Here is a 19,056-nt window from a genome sequence, read left to right as displayed (position 1 = left end):
CTTGGGAGCAATTTCCAAACGCCTGAAGGTACCACTTTAATCTGTACAAACAATAGTACGCAAGTTTTAACACGATGGGACCACGCAGTCGTCATACTGTGTCACGACTTCCACCGAAGGTGGCTCCTCTCCCTGTTCGGGCGGCGCTCGTCACTCATCGTCGCCGGTCTACTAGCTGCCACCGATCCCTTTTCTTTTTCGTTTGGTTTTGTCTGTCTTGTTGTTCACCTGTGTCTAGTTTAGGTTATTAGTGGGAGTATTTAATCTTGCCCTACCCTCTTGGTTTTGTGCGGGATTGTTCATGTAGCTGTCATTTTGTTTGGGTTGCGTTTTTGTTTGTTCTGTTAAACAGGTGTTTTTCTGGACTGCGTTCCTGTCGTTTTGTAGCTACTGTTGTGGTCCTGTTCCTGTGCTTTGGACATGTAAATAAACACCCTTTCTTGCAATTAGCTCTTTCCTGTGCCTGACTCCACACCCACCTCTCCTAGGGAGAACTTGACATACTGCTCAGGAAGGAGTTGCGTTCTGTCTCCTAGAGATGAACGTACTTTGGTGCGAAAAGTGCAAATCAATCCCAGAACAACAGCAAAGGACCCTGTGAAGATGCTGTAGGAAACAGGTACAAAAGTATCTATATCTACAGTAAAACGAGTCCTATATTGGCATAACCTGAATGACCGCTCAGCGAGGAAGAAGCCATTGCTACAAACCCGCCATAAAAAAGCCAGACTACGGTTTGCAACTGCACATGGGGACAAAGATCATAATTTTTGGAGAAATGTCCTCTGGTTTGATGAAACAAAAATAGAACTGTTTGGCCATAAGGACCATTGTTATGTTTGGAGGAAAAAGGGAGAGCCTTGCAAGCCGAAGAACACCATCCCAACCGTGACGCACGGGGGTGGCAGCATCATGTTGTGGGGATGCTCTGCTGCAGGAGGGACTGGTGCACTTCACAAAATAGATGGCTGCATGAGGGAGGAAAATTATATGGATATATTGAAGCAACATCTCATGACATCAGTCAGGAAGTTAAAGCTTGGTCGCAAATGGGTCTTCCAGATGGACAATGACCCCAAGCATTCAACAAAGTCAAGGTATTGGAGTGGTCATCACAAAGCCCTGACCTCAATCCTATAGAAAATTTGTGGGCAGAACTGAAAAAGCGTGTGCGAGCAATGAGGCCTACAAACCTGACTCAGTTACACCAGCTCTGTCAGGAGGAATGGGCCAAAATTCACCCAACTTATTATGGGAAGCTTGTGGAAGTCTACCCGAAACATTTGACCCAAGTTAAATAATTTAAAGGCAATGCTAGCAAATACTAATTGAGTGTATGTAAACTTCTGACCCACTGGGAATGTGATGACTGAAATAAAAGCTGAAATAAATCATTCTCTCTCCTATTATTCTGACATTTCACATTCTTAAAATAAAGTGGTGATCCTAACTGACCTAAGACAGGGAATTTTTACTAGGATTAAATATCAGGAATTGTGAAAAACTGAGTTTAAATGTATTTGGCTAATGTGTATGTAAACTTCTGACTTCAACTGTACATATGAAGTGGGTAAAACAGTATGTAAACAAGTGACCAGCGTTCAATGACTATGTACATAGGGCAGCAGTCTCTAAGGTGCAGGGTAGAGTACCGGGTGGTAGCCGGCTAGAAACAGTGATTAAGGTGCAGGGTAGAGTACTGGGTGCCAGTTGGCAGAGGATGGCTAGTGATGACTATTTAACAGTCTGAAGGCCTGGAGATAGAAGCTGTTTTTCAGTAGCTATTCATGACGATTTAACAGACCGATGGCCTGGAGATAGAAGCTGTTTTTCAGTAGCTAGTGATGAATATTTAACAGTCTGATGGCCTGAAGATAGAAGCTGTTTTTCAGTCTCTCTGTACCAGCTTTGATGCACCTGTACGGTCTCTTCCTTCTAGATGGTAGTGAGGTGAACAGGCTATGGCTGAGGTCGTTGATCATCTTGGCATTCCTGTGACACCGGGTGTAGCTGTCCTGGAGGGCAGGCAGTGTGCCCCCGCACCACCCTCTGGAGAGCCCTGTATTTGCGGACAGTTCAATTACCGTACCAGGCAGTGATACAGCCCGACAGGATGCTCTCAATGGTGCATCTGTAGAAATTGGTGAGGGTCTTAGGGACCAAGCCAAATGTCTACAGCATCCTGACGTTGAAGAGGCACTGTTATGCCTTCTTCACCACACTGTCTGGGTGTATAGACCATTGTCAGTGATGTGCATGCCGAGGGACTTGAAGCTTTTCACCCTCTCCACTGTGGCCCCGTCAATGCGGATGGTGGCGTTCTCTCTCTGCTGTTTCCTGAAGTCCAGAGAGGTTATTTTCCTGGTACCACTCCGCCAGGGCCCTCACCTCCTCCCTGTAGGCTGTCTCATCATTGTTGGTAATCGGGACTACCACTGTTGTGCCGTCAGCAAACTTGATGATTGGTAAACAGGGAGTACAGGAGGGGGCTGAGCACACACCCTTGTGGGGCCCCCGGGTTGTTGCCTACCTTCACCACCTGGGGTCAGCCCATCAGAAAGTCCAGGACCCAGTTGCACAGGGCGGGGTTCAGATCCAGGGCCCCGAGCTTAGTGATGAGCTTGGAGGGTACTATTTGGTATTTAATAGGATCCCCGCTGCACAAGCATCAGCTACACTTTCTGGGGTCCACATGAATCATGACATAATACTTAGTGCAGAACATTATTCGTCAAGGACTGAAATATCAAATCAAATCAAATCAAATCAAATTTATTTATATAGCCCTTCGTACATCAGCTGATATCTCAAAGTGCTGTACAGAAACCCAGCCTAAAACCCCAAACAGCAAGCAATGCAGGTGTGGAAGCACGCATTTAAAGCATACATTTAAAACATCACACATAGCCTATATATCAGTACATACACACAATATGTAGGTCTAATACATAGTACAGTGCAAATTACAATACAGTATATATAAAATGACTGTGTCTCTTCACAGACCCCTTTCTGCAGTAAGGTGTTGTTTTATCTGCTTTTTAAACTGATTGTTTTTCTAGCTTGAGTTACCTAGGGTGGCAGGGAATTCCATGTTGTCATGGGCATGGCTCTATTTAGTACTTTGTGTTTCCCAGCCACTGTTCTGGACCTGGGGACTGTGAAGAGACTGGCTGCATGTCTTGTGTTTTACCGATGAGTGTCTGAACCTTGTGCCAACTACTTGAACAGAAAGTTTGGGTACCTTCAACACAACACCCCGCACAAAGACCAATAGCGATGCAGTCAATCTCTCTTCAAGTTTGAGCCAGCAGAGACTGATATGCATGTTACTGACTGTCACGTGCTGACCATAGTTCTTGTGTGTTTTCCTTGTTTTAGTGTTGGTCAGGACGTGAGCTGGGTGGGCATTCTATGTTGTGTGTCTAGTTTGTCTATTTCTATGTTTGGCCTGATATGGTTCTCAATCAGAGGCAGGTGTTAGTCATTGTCTCTGATTGGGAACCATATTTAGGTAGCCTGTTTTGTGTTGGGATTTGTGGGTGGTTGTTTCCTGTCTTTGTGTTCTCTGCACCAGATAGGACTGTTTTGGTTTTGCCACATTTGTTATTTTGTATTCATGTTTAGTTTTTCTTATTAAAAAACATGAACTCTAACCACGCTGCGTTTTGGTCCTCCTCTCCTTAGACGGAAGAAAGCCGTTACACTGACACTTTCCCTCCATGTACATTGGCAAGAAAAAGTATGTGAACCCTTTGGAAATACCTGGAATTGTGCATAAATTGGTCATAAAATGTTCTGACCTTCATCTAGGTCACAACAGTAGACAACCACAATCTGCTTTAACTAATAACACACAAACAATTATACATTTTCATGTCTTTATTGAACACACCGTGTAAACATTCACAGTGCAGGGTGGGAAAAGTATGTGAACCTTTGGTTTCAATAACTGATTGACCCTCCTTTGGCAGCAATAACCTCAACCAAACTTTTTCTGTATTTGCGGATCAGACCTGCACAACGGTCAAGAGGAATTTTGGACCATTCCTCTTTACAAAACTGTTTCAGTTCAGCAATATTCTTGGGATGTCTGGTGTGAAATGCTCTCTTGAGGTCTTGCCACAGCATCTCAATCGGGTTGAGGTCAGGACTCTGACACTCCAGAAGGCGTATTTTCTTCTGTTGAAGCCATTCTTGTTGATTTACTTCTGTGTTTTGGGTCGTTGTCCTGTTGCGTCACCCAACTTCCGTTGAGCTTCAATTTGCAGACAGCCTAACATTCTCCTGCAAAATGTCTTGATAAACTTGAATACATTTTTCCGTCTGATAGTAAGCTGTCCAGGCCCTGAGACAGCAAAGCAGCCCCAAACCATGATGCTCCCTCCACCATACTTTACAGTTGGGATGAGGTTTTGATGTTGGTGTGCTGTGCCTTTTTTCCTCAACACATGGTGTTGTGTGTTCCTTTTTTCTGTCCCTGTACACTTTTGCAAACTTCAGGCTTGCGGCAATGGTTTTCTTTGGACAGCAGACTCGTCAACAGAGATGTTCGCGTGTTCCAGAGATTTCTGTAAGTCTTTAGGTGACTCTCTAGGATTCTTCTTAACTTCATTGAGCATTCTGCACTGTGCTCTTGCAGTCATCTTTGCAGGATGGCCACTCCTGGGGAGAGTAGCAACAGTGCTGAACTTTTTCAATTTATAGACAATTTGTCTTACCCTGGACTGATGATCATCAAGGCTTTTAGAGATACTTTTGTAACCCTTTCCAGCTTTATGCAAGTCAACAATTCTTAATCTTAGGTCTTCTGAGATCTCTTTTGTTTGAGGAATGGTTCACATCAGGCAATTCTTCTTGTGAATAGCAAACAAAAATGTTGTGAGTGTTTTTTATAGGGTAAGGCAGCTCTATCCAACATCTCCAATCATCTCATTGATTGGACTCCAGGTTAGCTGACTCCAATTAGCTTTTGGAGAAGTCATTAGCCTCGGGGTTTACACACTTTTTCCAAACTACACTGTGAATGTTTAAATGATGTATCAATATAGACAAGAAACCTACAATCATTTCAGTGTTATTAGTTTAAGCACACTATGTTTGTCTATTGTTGTGACTTAGATGAAAATCAGATCAAATTTGATGACCAATTTATGCAGAAATCCAGGTAATTCCAAATGGTTCACATACTTTTTCTTGCCACTGTACATCTAAGTGTGATACGTGCTGCTTGGTTCTGGACCAACTGCAATTTACCTATGTCTTTTCCGCACATGACCACACAGCTGGATATTAGTCCATGTGCGACAAAACCAGGGCCTGTAGGACCTGTCTGGTCAACTGAGATGTCAAGAAGGAAAAGCAACGCCCTATCATGGACAGACCTCTTCCCACTATGGTGTTGAAGGCTGTGCTGTAGTGGAAGAACAGCATTCTTACAAATGTAGATGGGATAGGGAAGTGTGCAATCAATGGCGATTGCGTCATCTGTGGATCTGTTGGGGCGGTATGCAAATTGTAATGGGTCTAGGGTGTCGGGTAAGGTGGAGGTGATATGATCCTTAATTAGCCTCTCAAAGCACTTCATGATGACAGAAGTGAGTGCTTTGGGGAGATAGTAATTTAGTTAAATTACCTTTGCTTTCTTGAGTACAGGAACAATGATTGACATCTTGACACAATGGTTACATCAAGCTTGTGACTCATTCAGGACTATCCTTAATTATTGTAGCATCCACATTCATTTAGAAGTGTTTAGATACATATTCTGTTCTTATTTACAATAAATTAAACTAAAAAATGACATAATGCATTATTAACCAATGATTTTCTATTGGGAACAAAATAATCTGAAACACAACCAAAACAAACAGCAAATCCATCCAACAGATGGAGAGTCACAAGCTTGATGTAATCATTGTGTGCTATGAATATGGGACCAAATACTAAACTTTTGACTACTTCAATACACATATAAGGGAATTTGACCCAATACTTTTGGTCCCCTAAAAAGTGGGACAATGTACAAAAAGTACTATAATTTCTTAACGGTTCACCCGATATGGATGAAAATACCCTCAAATTAAAGATGACAGTCTGCATATTAACATCACATCATTGAATCCCCCACCTGGAAGCCCTCTAGGTTGTGGGTTTGTGGTATTATCAGGCCGTCTGGTGTTATTACCGCGTGCGTCCCCGCATGGATATTTGGTCAATAATCTCTTTATTAATCACTGTGTATTGTCATATTGACAGTATGCCTGCCTTCATTGTCAAGGCTAACGTCACAGTGGAAGTGCATCGAACGTCATTTCAAGGTCAGCTAAATAGTGCAGAGATAAGTGGGACAGACAGTCTCCTGAATAATTAAAAGTCTGACATGTCATTGACATTAAGATGGTTTAGGGATATATTGTTTTCTACGGCAGTTGGTGAAACTGTTGACTGTGCTGACCAGAAGTAGGTCACAACGTCATTAAAGATGCAGTCCATGCCTCACACTAAATATTACATTGCTTAGAACACACACACGCACGGCAATAATTCCTACCAAAAAAAAACTATGTTTAAATGTATTTATTTTTAAACGACCTGTGTCCTCATATGTAGCTACGGGCCTGCACACACCACAGGTTTAGTCTCCCTCAGTATAAACATGTCACATTATCTGTGTGTACATGATAGTACCCCCCCATTGAATACGGCTTTGAATAGAAACACGCTGACTGGAAAATGCTAGAGAAAAGCTGTGCCCCAAGTGTGTTATGTCAGGTAATCTGCATAAGAACTTGTTTTTCGGGAATAAAATGTAATTCTCTTAGGCCTCACTGGTGGCTAACTTTGTCAGTGAGTGCACGGATCAGACTTCTGCAAAAATAGATATTCTATTTTGACATGGCAAAGAATTGCAGTTGCAATAAGATATATATATATTTTTTAAAGATGATTTTATTTATATATATATTTTTTACCTTTATTTAACTAGGCAAGTCAGTTAAGAACAAATTCTCATTTTCAATGACGGCCTAGGAATAGTGGGTTAACTGCCTGTTCAGGGGCAGAACAACAGATTTGTACCTTGTCAGCTCGGGGATTTGAACTTGCAAGACAGACAGACATGGTCAACAAACACTAGCCAACATGGATCTAGTGGTTACCGTTGGACTAGTAACCGGAAGGTTACTAGTCCAACGCTTTAACCACTAGGCTAAGAGTCTGCCGCTGTTTGTTGACCATGTCTGTCTGTTTGTTGACCATGTCTGTCTGTTTGTTGACCATGTCTGTTTGTTTGTTGACCATGTCTGTCTGTTTGTTTGTTGACCATGTCTGTTTGTTGACCATGTCTGTCTGTTTGTTGACCATGTCTGTCTGTTTGTTTGTTGACCATGTCTGTTTGTTGACCATGTCTGTCTGTTTGTTGACCATTTCTGTCTGCTTGTTGACCATGTCTGTTTGTTGACCATGTCTGTTTGTTGACCATGTCTGTCTGTTTGTTGACCATGTCTGTCTGTTGACCATGTCTGTCTGTTTGGTTGTTGACCATGTCTGTTTGTTGACCATGTCTGTTTGTTGACCATGTCTGTTTGTTTGTTGACCATGTCTGTTTGTTGACTATGTCTGTTTGTTGACCATGTCTGTTTGTTGACCATGTCTGCTTGTTGACCATGTCTGTTTGTTGACTATGTCTGTTTGTTGACCATGTCTGTTTGTTTGTTGACCATGTCTGTCTGTTTGTTGACCATGTCTGTCTGTTTGTTGACCATGTCTGTTTGTTTGACCATGTCTGTTTGTTGACCATGTCTGTCTGTTTGTTGACCATGTCTGTTTGTTGACCACGTCTGTCTGTTTGTTGACCATGTCTGTTTGTTGACCCATGTCTGTTTGCTGACCATGTCTGTTTGTTGACCATGTCTGTTTGTTGACCATGTCTGTTTGTTGACCATGTCTGTTTGTTGACCATGTCTGTTTGTTGACCATGTCTGTTTGTTGACCATGTCTGTGACCATGTCTGCTTGTTGACCATGTCTGTCTTGTTGACCATGTCTGTTTTGTTGACCATGTCTGTTTGTTGACCATGTCTGTTTTGTTGACCATGTCTGTTTGTTGACCATGTCTGTCTGTTGTTGACCATGTCTGTTTGTTGACCCATGTCTTTTTGTTGACCATGTCTGTCTGCTTGTTGACCATGTCTGTTTGTTTACCATGTCTGTTTGTTGACCATGTCTGTTTGTTGACCATGTCTGTTTGTTGACCACGTCTGTTTGTTGACCATGTCTGTTTGTTGACCATGTCTGTTTGTTGACCATGTCTGTCTGTTTGTTGACCATGTCTGTTTGTTGACCCATGTCTGTTTGTTGACCATGTCTGTTTGTTGACCATGTCTGTTTGTTTGACCATGTCTGTTTGTTGACCATGTCTGTTTGTTGACCATGTCTGTTTGTTGACCATGTCTGCTTGTTGACCCATGTCTGTATGTTGACCATGTCTGCTTGTTGACCATGTCTGTTTGTTGACCATGTCTGTTTGTTGACCATATCTGCTTGTTGACCATGTCTGTTTGTTGACCATGTCTGCTCGTTGACCATGTCTGTTTGTTGACCATGTCTGTTTGTTGACCCATGTCTGTTTGTTGACCATGTCTGTTTGTTGACCACGTCTGTTTGTTGACCATGTCTGTTTGTTGACCATGTCTGCTTGTTGACCATGTCTGTTTGTTGACCATGTCTGTTTGTTGACCATGTCTGTTTGTTGACCATGTCTGTTTGTTTGTCTGTGACCATGTCTGTTTGTTGACCATGTCTGTTTGTTTGACCATCTGTTTGTTGACCATGTCTGTTTGTTGACCATGTCTGTTTGTTTTCCATGTCTGTTGTTGACCATGTCTGTTTGTTGACCATGTCTGTTTGTTGACCATGTCTGCTTGTTGACCATGTCTGTTTGTTGACCATGTCTGTTTGTTTGTTGACAATGTCTGTCTGTTTGTTGACCATGTCTGTCTGTTTGTTGACCATGTCTGTCTGTTTGTTTGTTGACCATGTCTGTTTGTTTGTTGACCACGTCTGTTTGTTGACCATGTCTGTTTGTTGACCATGTCTGCTTGTTGACCCATGTCTGCTTGTTGACCATGTCTGTTTGTTGACCATGTCTGCTTGTTGATCCATGTCTGTTTGTTAACCATGTCTGTCTGCTTGTTGACCATGTCTGTTTGTTGACCATGTCTGTCTGTTTGTTGACCATGTCTGTCTGTTTGTTGACCATGTCTGTCTGTTTGTTGACCATGTCTGTTTGTTGACCATGTCTGTTTGTTGACCATGTCTGTTTGTTGACCATGTCTGTTTGTTTGTTGACCATGTCTGTCTGTTTGTTGACCATGTCTGTTTGTTGACCATGTCTGTCTGTTGTGACCCATGTCTGCTTGTTGACCATGTCTGTTTGTTGACCATGTCTGTTTGTTGACCCATGTCTGCTTGTTGACTTGTTGACCATGTCTGTTTGTTGACCATGTCTGTTTGTTGACCATGTCTGTCTGTTTGTTGACCATGTCTGTCTGTTTGTTGACCATGTTTGTTGACCATGTCTGTTTGTTGACCATGTCTGTTTGTTGACCATGTCTGTTTGTTGACCATGTCTGTTTGTTGACCATGTCTGTTTGTTGACCATGTCTGTTTGTTAACTGTGTTGACCATGTCTGTTTGTTGACCATGTCTGTTGTTTGACCATGTCTGTCTGTTTGTTGACCATGTCTGTCTGTTTGTTGTTGACCATGTCTGTTTGTTGACCATGTCTGTCTGTTTGTTGACCATGTCTGTTTTGTTGACCATGTCTGTCTGTTTGTTGACCATGTCTGTTTGTTGACCATGTCTGTTTGTTGACCATGTCTGTTTGTTGTTGACATGTCTGACCATGTCTGTTGTTGACCATGTCTGTTTGTTGACCATGTCTGTTGTTGACCCATGTCTGCTTGTTGACCATGTCTGTTTGTTGACCATGTCTGTTTGTTGTTCTGTTTGACCATGTCTGTTTGTTGACCATGTCTGTTGTTGACCCATGTCTGTTTGACCATGTCTGTTTTGTTGACCATGTCTGTTTGTTGACCATGTCTGTCTGTTTGTTGACCATGTCTGTCTGTTTGTTGACCATGTCTGTCTGTTTGTTGACCATCTGTTTGTTGACCATGTCTGTTTGTTGACCATGTCTGTTTGTTGTTCCATGTCTGTTTGTTGACCATGTCTGTTTGTTGACCATGTCTGTTTGTTGACCATGTCTGTTTGTTGACCATGTCTGTTTGTTGACCATGTTGTTTGTTGACCATGTCTGTTTGTTGACCATGTCTGTCTGTTTGACCATGTCTGTTTTTGTTTGTTGACCATGTCCATGTCTGTTTGTTGACCATGTCTGTTCTGTTTGTTGACCATGTCTGTCTGTTTGTTGACCATGTCTGTCTGTTTGTTTGTTGACCATGTCTGTTTGTTGACCATGTCTGTCTGTTTGTTGACCATTTCTGTCTGTTTGTTAACCATGTCTGTCTGTTGACCATGTCTGTCTGTTTGTTTGTTGACCATGTCTGTTTGTTGACCATGTCTGTTTGTTGACCATGTCTGTTTGTTTGTTGACCATGTCTATTTGTTGACCATGTCTGTTTGTTTGTTGACCATGTCTGTTTGTTGACTATGTCTGATTTTTGACCATGTCTGTTTGTTTGTTGACCATGTCTGTCTGTTTGTTGACCATGTCTGTCTGTTTGTTGACCATGTCTGTTTGTTGACCATGTCTGTTTGTTGACCATGTCTGTTTGTTTGTTGACCACGTCTGTTTGTTGACCATGTCTGTTTGTTGACCATGTCTGTTTGTTCTGTTTGTTGACCATGTCTGTCTGCTTGTTGACCATGTCTGTTTGTTGACCATGTCTGTCTGTTTGTTGACCATGTCTGTCTGTTTGTTGACCATGTCTGTCTGTTTGTTTGACCATGTCTGTTTGTTTGTTGACCATCTGTTTGTTGACCATGTCTGTTTGTTGACCATGTCTGCTTGTTGACCATGTCTGTTTGTTGACCATGTCTGCTTGTTGACCCATGTCTGTTTGTTAACCATGTCTGTCTGCTTGTTGACCATGTGTGTTTGTTGACCATGTCTGTCTGTTTGTTGACCATGTCTGTCTGTTTGTTGACCATGTCTGTCTGTTTGTTGACCATGTATGTCTGTTGACCATGTCTGTCTGTTTGGTTGTTGACCATGTCTGTTTGTTGACCATGTCTGTTTGTTGACCATGTCTGTTTGTTTGTTGACCATGTCTGTTTGTTGACCATGTCTGTTTGTTGACCATGTCTGTTTGTTGACTTGTCTGTTTGTTTGTTGACCATGTCTGTTTTGTTGACCATGTCTGTTTGTTGACCATGTCTTGTTGACCCATGTCTGTTTGTTGACCATGTCTGTCTGTTGTTGACCATGTCTGTTTGTTGACCATGTCTGTTGTTTGTTGACCATGTCTGTCTGTTTGTTGACCATGTCTGTTTGTTTGTTGACCATGTCTGTCTGTTTGTTGTTGACCATGTCTGTTTGTTGACCATGTCTGTTGTTTGTTGACCATGTCTGTTTGTTGACCATGTCTGTTTGTTGACCATGTCTGTTTGTTGACCATGTCTGTTTGTTGACCCATGTCTGTTTGTTGACCATGTCTGTTTGTTGACCATGTATGTTTGTTTGTTGACCACGTCTGTTTGTTGACCATGTCTGTTTGTTGACCATGTCTGTTTGTTGTTCATGTCTGCTTGTTGACCCATGTCTGCTTGTTGACCATGTCTGTTTGTTGACCATGTCTGCTTGTTGACCCATGTCTGCTTGTTGACCATGTCTGTTTGTTGACCATGTCTATCTGTTTGTTGACCATGTCTGTCTGTTTGTTTACCATGTCTGTCTGTTTGTTTGTTGACCATGTCTGTTTGTTGACCATGTCTGTTTGTTGACCATGTCTGTCTGTTTGATGACCATGTCTGTCTGTTTGTTGACCATGTCTGTCTGTTTGTTTGTTGACCCATGTCTGTTTGTTGACTGTCTGTTTGTTGACCATGTCTGTTTGTTGACCATGTCTGTTTGTTGACCATGTCTGTTTGTTGACCATGTCTGTTTGTTGACCATGTCTGTTTGTTGACCATGTCTGTTTGTTGACCATGTCTGTTTGTTGACCATGTCTGTTTGTTGACCATGTCTGTCTGTTTGACCATGTCTGTTTTTGTTTGTTGACCATGTCTGTTTGTTGACCATGTCTGTTTGTTGACCATGTCTGTTTGTTTGTTGACCATGTCTGTTTTTGTTGACCATGTCTGTCTGTTTGTTTGTTGACCATGTCTGTTTGTTGACCATGTCTGTCTTTTGTTGACCATGTCTGTCTGTTTGTTGACCATGTCTGTTTGTTGACCATGTCTGTTTGTTGACCATGTCTGTTTGTTGACCATGTCTGTTTGTTGACCATGTCTGTTTGTTTGACCATGTCTGTTTGTTGACCATGTCTGTTTGTTGTTTGACCATGTCTGTTTGTTGACCATGTCTGTTTGTTTGTTGACCATGTCTGTTTGTTTGTTGACCATGTCTGTTTTTGTTGACCATGTCTGTTTGTTTGTTGACCATGTCTGTTTGTTGACCATGTCTGTTTGTTGACCATGTCTGTTTGTTGACCATGTCTGTTTGTTGACCATGTCTGTTTGTTGACCATGTCTGTTGTTTGTTCTGTTTGTTAACCATGTCTGTTGCTTGTTGACCATGTCTGTTTGTTGACCATGTCTGTCTGTTTGTTGACCATGTCTGTCTGTTTGTTGACCATGTCTGTCTGTTTGTTTGTTGACCATGTCTGTTTGTTTGTTGACCATGTCTGTTTGTTGACCATGTCTGTTTGTTGACCATGTCTGTTTGTTGACCATGTCTGTTTGTTGACCATGTCTGTTTGTTGACCATGTCTGTTTGTTGACCATGTCTGTCTGTTTGTTGACCATGTCTGTTTGTTGACCATGTCTGTTGTTTGTTGACCATGTCTGTCTGTTTGTTGACCATGTCTGTCTGTTTGTTGACCATGTCTGTTTGTTGACCATGTCTGTTTTTGTTGACCATGTCTGTTTGTTGACCATGTCTGTTTGTTGACCATGTCTGTTTGTTTGACCATGTCTGTTTGTTGACCATGTCTGTTTGTTGACCATGTCTGTTTGTTGACCTGTTTGTTTGACCATGTCTGTCTTTGTTGACCATGTCTGTTTGTTGACCATGTCTGTTTGTTGACCATGTCTGTTTGTTGACCATGTCTGTCTGCTTGTTGAAGACCATGTCTGTCTGTTTGTTGACCATGTCTGTCTGTTTGTTGACCATGTCTGTCTGTTTGTTGACCATGTCTGTTTGTTTGTTGACCATGTCTGTCTGTTTGTTTGTTGACCATGTCTGTTTGTTGACCATGTCTGTCTGTTTGTTGACCATGTCTGTTTGTTTTTGTTGACCATGTCTGTTTGTTGACCATGTCTGTCTGTTTGTTGACCATGTCTGTTTGTTTGTTGACCATGTCTGTTTGTTTGTCTGTTTGTTGACCATGTCTGTCTGTTTGTTGACCATGTCTGTTTGTTGACCATGTCTGTTGTTTGTTTGTTGACCATGTCTGTTTGTTGACCATGTTGTTTGTTGACCATGTCTGTTTGTTGACCATGTCTGTGTTTGACCATGTCTGTTTGTTGACCATGTCTGTTTGTTGACCATGTCTGTTTGTTTGTTGACCATGTCTGTTTGTTGACTGTCTTTTGTTGACCATGTCTGTTTGTTTGTTGACCATGTCTGTTTTTGTTGACCATGTCTGTCTGTTTGTTGACCATGTCTGTTTGTTTGTTGACCATGTCTGTTTGTTGACCATGTCTGTTTGTTGACCATGTCTGTTTGTTTGTTGACCATGTCTGTCTGTTTGTTGACCATGTCTGTTTGTTGACCATGTCTGTTTGTTGACCATGTCTGTTTGTTGACCATGTCTGTTTGTTGACCATGTCTGTTTGTTGACCATGTCTGTTTGTTGACCATGTCTGCTTGTTGACCATGTCTGTTTGTTGACCATGTCTGTTGTTGTTGACCATGTCTGTTTGTTGACCATGTCTGTTTGTTGACCATGTCTGTTTGTTGACCATGTCTGTCTGTTTGTTGACCATGTCTGTTTGTTGACCATGTCTGTTTGTTGACCATGTCTGTTTGTTGACCATGTCTGTCTGTTTGTTGACCATGTCTGTTTGTTTGTTGACCATGTCTGTCTGTTTGTTGACCATGTCTGTTTGTTGACCATGTCTGTTTGTTGACCATGTCTGTTTGTTGACCATGTCTGTTTGTTTGTCTGTTTGTTGACCATGTCTGTCTGTTTGTTGACCATGTCTGTTTGTTGTTGACCATGTCTGTTTGTTGACCATGTCTGTTTGTTGACCATGTCTGTTTGTTGACCATGTCTGTTTGTTGACCATGTCTGTTTGTTGTTGACCATGTCTGTTTGTTGACCATGTCTGTTTTTGTTGACCATGTCTGTCTGTTGACCATGTCTGTTTGTTTGTTGTTTGTTGACCATGTCTGTTTGTTGACCATGTCTGTTTGTTGACCATGTCTGTTTGTTTGTTGACCATGTCTGTCTGTTTGTTTGTCTGTTTGTTGACCATGTCTGTTTGTTGACCATGTCTGTTTGTTTGTTGACCATGTCTGTCTGTTTGTTGACCATGTCTGTCTGTTTGTTGACCATGTCTGTCTGTTGACCATGTCTGTTTTTGTTGACCATGTCTGTTTGTTTGTTGACCATGTCTGTTTGTTGACCATGTCTGTTTGTTGACCATGTCTGTTTGTTGACCATGTCTGTTTGTTGACCATGTCTGTCTGTTTGTTGACCATGTCTGTTTGTTGACCATGTCTGTTTGTTGACCATGTCTGTTTGTTGACCATGTCTGTTTGTTTGTTGACCATGTCTGTTTGTTTGTTGACCATGTCTGTTTGTTGACCATGTCTGTTTGTGTCTGTTTGTTGACCATGTCTGTTTGTTGACCATGTCTGTTTTTGTTGACCATGTCTGTCTGTTTGTTGACCATGTCTGTTTTTGTTGACCATGTCTGTCTGTTTGTTGACCATGTCTGTTTGTTGACCATGTCTGTTGTTGACCCATGTCTGTTTGTTGACCATGTCTGTTTGTTGACCATGTCTGTTTGTTGACCATGTCTGTTTGTTGACCATGTCTGTTTGTTGACCATGTCTGTTGTTTGTTGACCATGTCTGTCTGTTGTTTGTTGACCATGTCTGTCTGTTTGTTGTTTGTTGACCATGTCTGTCTGTTTGTTGACCATGTCTGTTGTTTGTTGACCATGTCTGTCTGTTTGTTGACCATGTCTGTTTGTTGACCATGTCTGTTTGTTTGTTGACCATGTCTGTTTGTTGACCATGTCTGTTTTTGTTGACCATGTCTGTTTGTTGACCATGTCTGTCTGTTTGTTGACCATGTCTGTTTGTTGACCATGTCTGTTTGTTGACCATGTCTGTTTGTTGACCATGTCTGTTTGTTGACCATGTCTGTTTGTTGACCATGTCTGTTTGTTTGACCATGTCTGTTTGTTGACCATGTCTGTTTGTTGACCATGTCTGTTTGTTGACCATGTCTGTTTTTGTTGACCATGTCTGTTTGTTGACCATGTCTGTTTGTTGACCATGTCTGTTTGTTTGTTGACCATGTCTGTTTGTTGACCATGTCTGTTTGTTTGTCTGACCATGTCTGTTTGTTGACCATGTCTGTTTGTTTGTTGACCATGTCTGTTTGTTGACCATGTCTGTTTGTTGACCATGTCTGTTTGTTGACCATGTCTGTTTGTTGACCATGTCTGTTTGTTGACCATGTCTGTTTGTTGACCATGTCTGTTTGTTGACCATGTCTGTTTGTTGACCATGTCTGTTTGTTGACCATGTCTGTTTGTTGACCATGTCTGTCTGTTTGTTGACCATGTCTGTTTGTTGACCATGTCTGTCTTTTGTTGACCATGTCTGTTTGTTGACCATGTCTGTTTGTTGACCATGTCTGTTTGTTTGTTGACCATGTCTGTTTGTTGACCATGTCTGTTTGTTGACCATGTCTGTCTGTTTGTTGACCATGTCTGTCTGTTTGTTTGTCTGACCATGTCTGTTTGTTGACCATGTCTGCTTGTTGACCATGTCTGTTTGTTAACCATGTCTGTCTGCATGTCCATGTCTGTTTGTTGACCATGTCTGTCTGTTTGTTGACCATGTCTGTCTGTTTGTTGACCATGTCTGTTTGTTTGTTGACCATGTCTGTTTGTTTGTTGACCATGTCTGTTTGTTGACCATGTCTGTTTGTTGACCATGTCTGTTTGACCATGTCTGCTTGTTGACCATGTCTGTTTTGACCATGTCTGTTTGTTGACCATGTCTGTTTGTTGACCATGTCTGTCTGTTGACCATGTCTGTTTGTTGACCATGTCTGTCTTTTGTTGACCATGTCTGTTGTTTGTTGACCATGTCTGTCTGTTTGTTGACCATGTCTGTCTGTTTGTTGACCATGTCTGTTTGTTTGTTTGTTGACCATGTCTGTTTGTTGACCATGTCTGTCTGTTTGTTGACCATGTCTGTTTTGTTGACCATGTCTGTTTGTTGACCATGTCTGTTTGTTGACCATGTCTGTTTGTTGACCATGTCTGTTTGTTGACCATGTCTGTTTGTTGACCATGTCTGTTTGTTGACTGTCTGTTTGTTGACCATGTCTGTTTGTTTGTTGACCATGTCTGTTTGTTGACCATGTCTGTCTGTTTGTTGACCATGTCTGTCTGTTTGTTTGTCTGTTTGTTGACCATGTCTGTTTGTTTGTTGACCATGTCTGTTTGTTGACCATGTCTGTTTGTTGACCATGTCTGTTTGTTGACCATGTCTGTTTGTTGACCATGTCTGTTTGTTGACCATGTCTGTTTGTTGACCATGTCTGTTTGTTGACCATGTCTGTTTGTTGACCATGTCTGTTGACCATGTCTTTGTTGACCATGTCTGTTTGTTGACCATGTCTGTTTTTGTTGTTTGACCATGTCTGTTTGTTGACCATTCTGTTTGTTGACCATGTCTGTTTGTTTGTTGACCATGTCTGTTTGTTGACCATGTCTGTTTTTGTTGACCATGTCTGTCTGTTTGTTGACCATGTCTGTTGTTTGTTGACCATGTCTGTCTGTTTGTTGACCATGTCTGTCTTTTGTTGACCATGTCTGTTTGTTGACCATGTCTGTCTGTTTGTTGACCATGTCTGTTTTGACCATGTTGACCATGTCTGTTTGTTTGTCTGTTTGTTGACCATGTCTGTCTGTTGTTGACCATGTCTGTTTGTTGACCATGTCTGTTGTGTTGACCATGTCTGTTTGTTGACCATGTCTGTCTTTTGTTGACCATGTCTGTCTGTTTGTTGACCCATGTCTGTTTGTTTGTTGACCATCTGTTTGTTGACCATGTCTGTTTGTTGACCATGTCTGTTTGTTGACCATGTCTGTTTGTTGACCATGTCTGTTTGTTGACCATGTTGACCCATGTCTGTTTGTTACCATGTCTGTCTGCTTGTTGACCATGTCTGTTTGTTGACCATGTCTGTCTGTTTGTTGACCATGTCTGTCTGTTTGTTGACCATGTCTGTCTGTTGACCATGTCTGTTTTTGTTTGTTGACCATGTCTGTCTGTTTGTTGACCATTTGTCTGTTTGTTGACCATGTCTGTTTGTTTGACCATGTCTGTTTGTTGACCATGTCTGTTTGTTGACCATGTCTGTTTGTTGACCATGTCTGTTTGTTTGACCATGTCTGTTTGTTGACCATGTCTGTTTGTTGACCATGTCTGTCTGTTTTGACCATGTCTGACCATGTCTGTTTGTTGACCATGTCTGTTTGTTGACCATGTCTGTCTGTTTGTTGACCATGTCTGTTTGTTTGACCATGTCTGTTGTTGACCATGTTGTCTGTTGTTGACCATGTCTGTTTTGTTGACCATGTCTGTCTGTTTGTTGACCATGTCTGTTTGTTGACCATGTCTGTTTGTTGACCATGTCTGTCTGTTTGTTGACCATGTCTGTCTGTTTGTTGACCATGTCTGTTTGTTTGTTTGTTGACCATGTCTGTTTGTTTGTTGACCATGTCGTCTGTTTGTTGACCATGTCTGTGTCTGTTTGTTGACCATGTCTGTTGACCATGTCTGTTTGTTGACCATGTCTGTTTGTTGACCATGTCTGTTTGTTGTTGACCATGTCTGTTTGTTGACCATGTCTGTCTGTTTGTTGACCATGTCTGTCTGTGTTGACCATGTCTGTGTTTGTTGACCATGTCTGTCTGTTTGTTGACCATGTCTGTTTGTTTGTTGACCATGTCTGTTTGTGTTTGTTTTGACCATGTCTGTTTGTTGACCATGTCTGTTTGTTGACCATGTCTGTTTGTTGACCATGTCTGTTTGTTGACCATGTCTGTTTGTTGACCATGTCTGTTTGTTGACCATGTCTGTTTGTTGACCATGTCTGTTTGTTGACCATTCTGTTTGTTGACCATGTCTGTCTGTTTGTTGACCATGTCTGTCTGTTTGTTGACCATGTCTGTTTGTTTGTCTGTTTGTTGACCATGTCTGTTGTTTGTTGACCATGTCTGTTTGTTGACCATGTCTGTCTGTTTGTTGACCATGTCTGTTTGTTGACCATGTCTGTTTGTTGACCATGTCTGTTTGTTTGTTGACCATGTCTGTTTGTTGACCATGTCTGTTTGTTGACCATGTCTGTTTGTTGACCATGTCTGTTTGTTTGTTGACCATGTCTGTTTGTTGACCATGTCTGTTTGTTTGTTGACCATGTCTGTCTGTTGACCATGTCTGTCTGTTTGTTGACCATGTCTGTCTTGTTGACCATGTCTGTTTGTTGACCATGTCTGTTTGTTTGTTGACCATGTCTGTTTGTTGACCATGTCTGTCTGTTGACCATGTCTGTCTTTTGTTTGTTGACCATGTCTGTCTGTTTGTTGACCATGTCTGTCTGTTTGTTGACCATGTCTG

This window comes from Oncorhynchus tshawytscha, linkage group LG04, assembly GCF_018296145.1.
Source record: "Oncorhynchus tshawytscha isolate Ot180627B linkage group LG04, Otsh_v2.0, whole genome shotgun sequence".
In the NCBI taxonomy this organism is placed as follows: domain Eukaryota; kingdom Metazoa; phylum Chordata; class Actinopteri; order Salmoniformes; family Salmonidae; genus Oncorhynchus; species Oncorhynchus tshawytscha.
The sequence above is the reverse complement of the archived record's forward strand: the minus strand, read 5'-3'. Positions refer to the sequence as shown.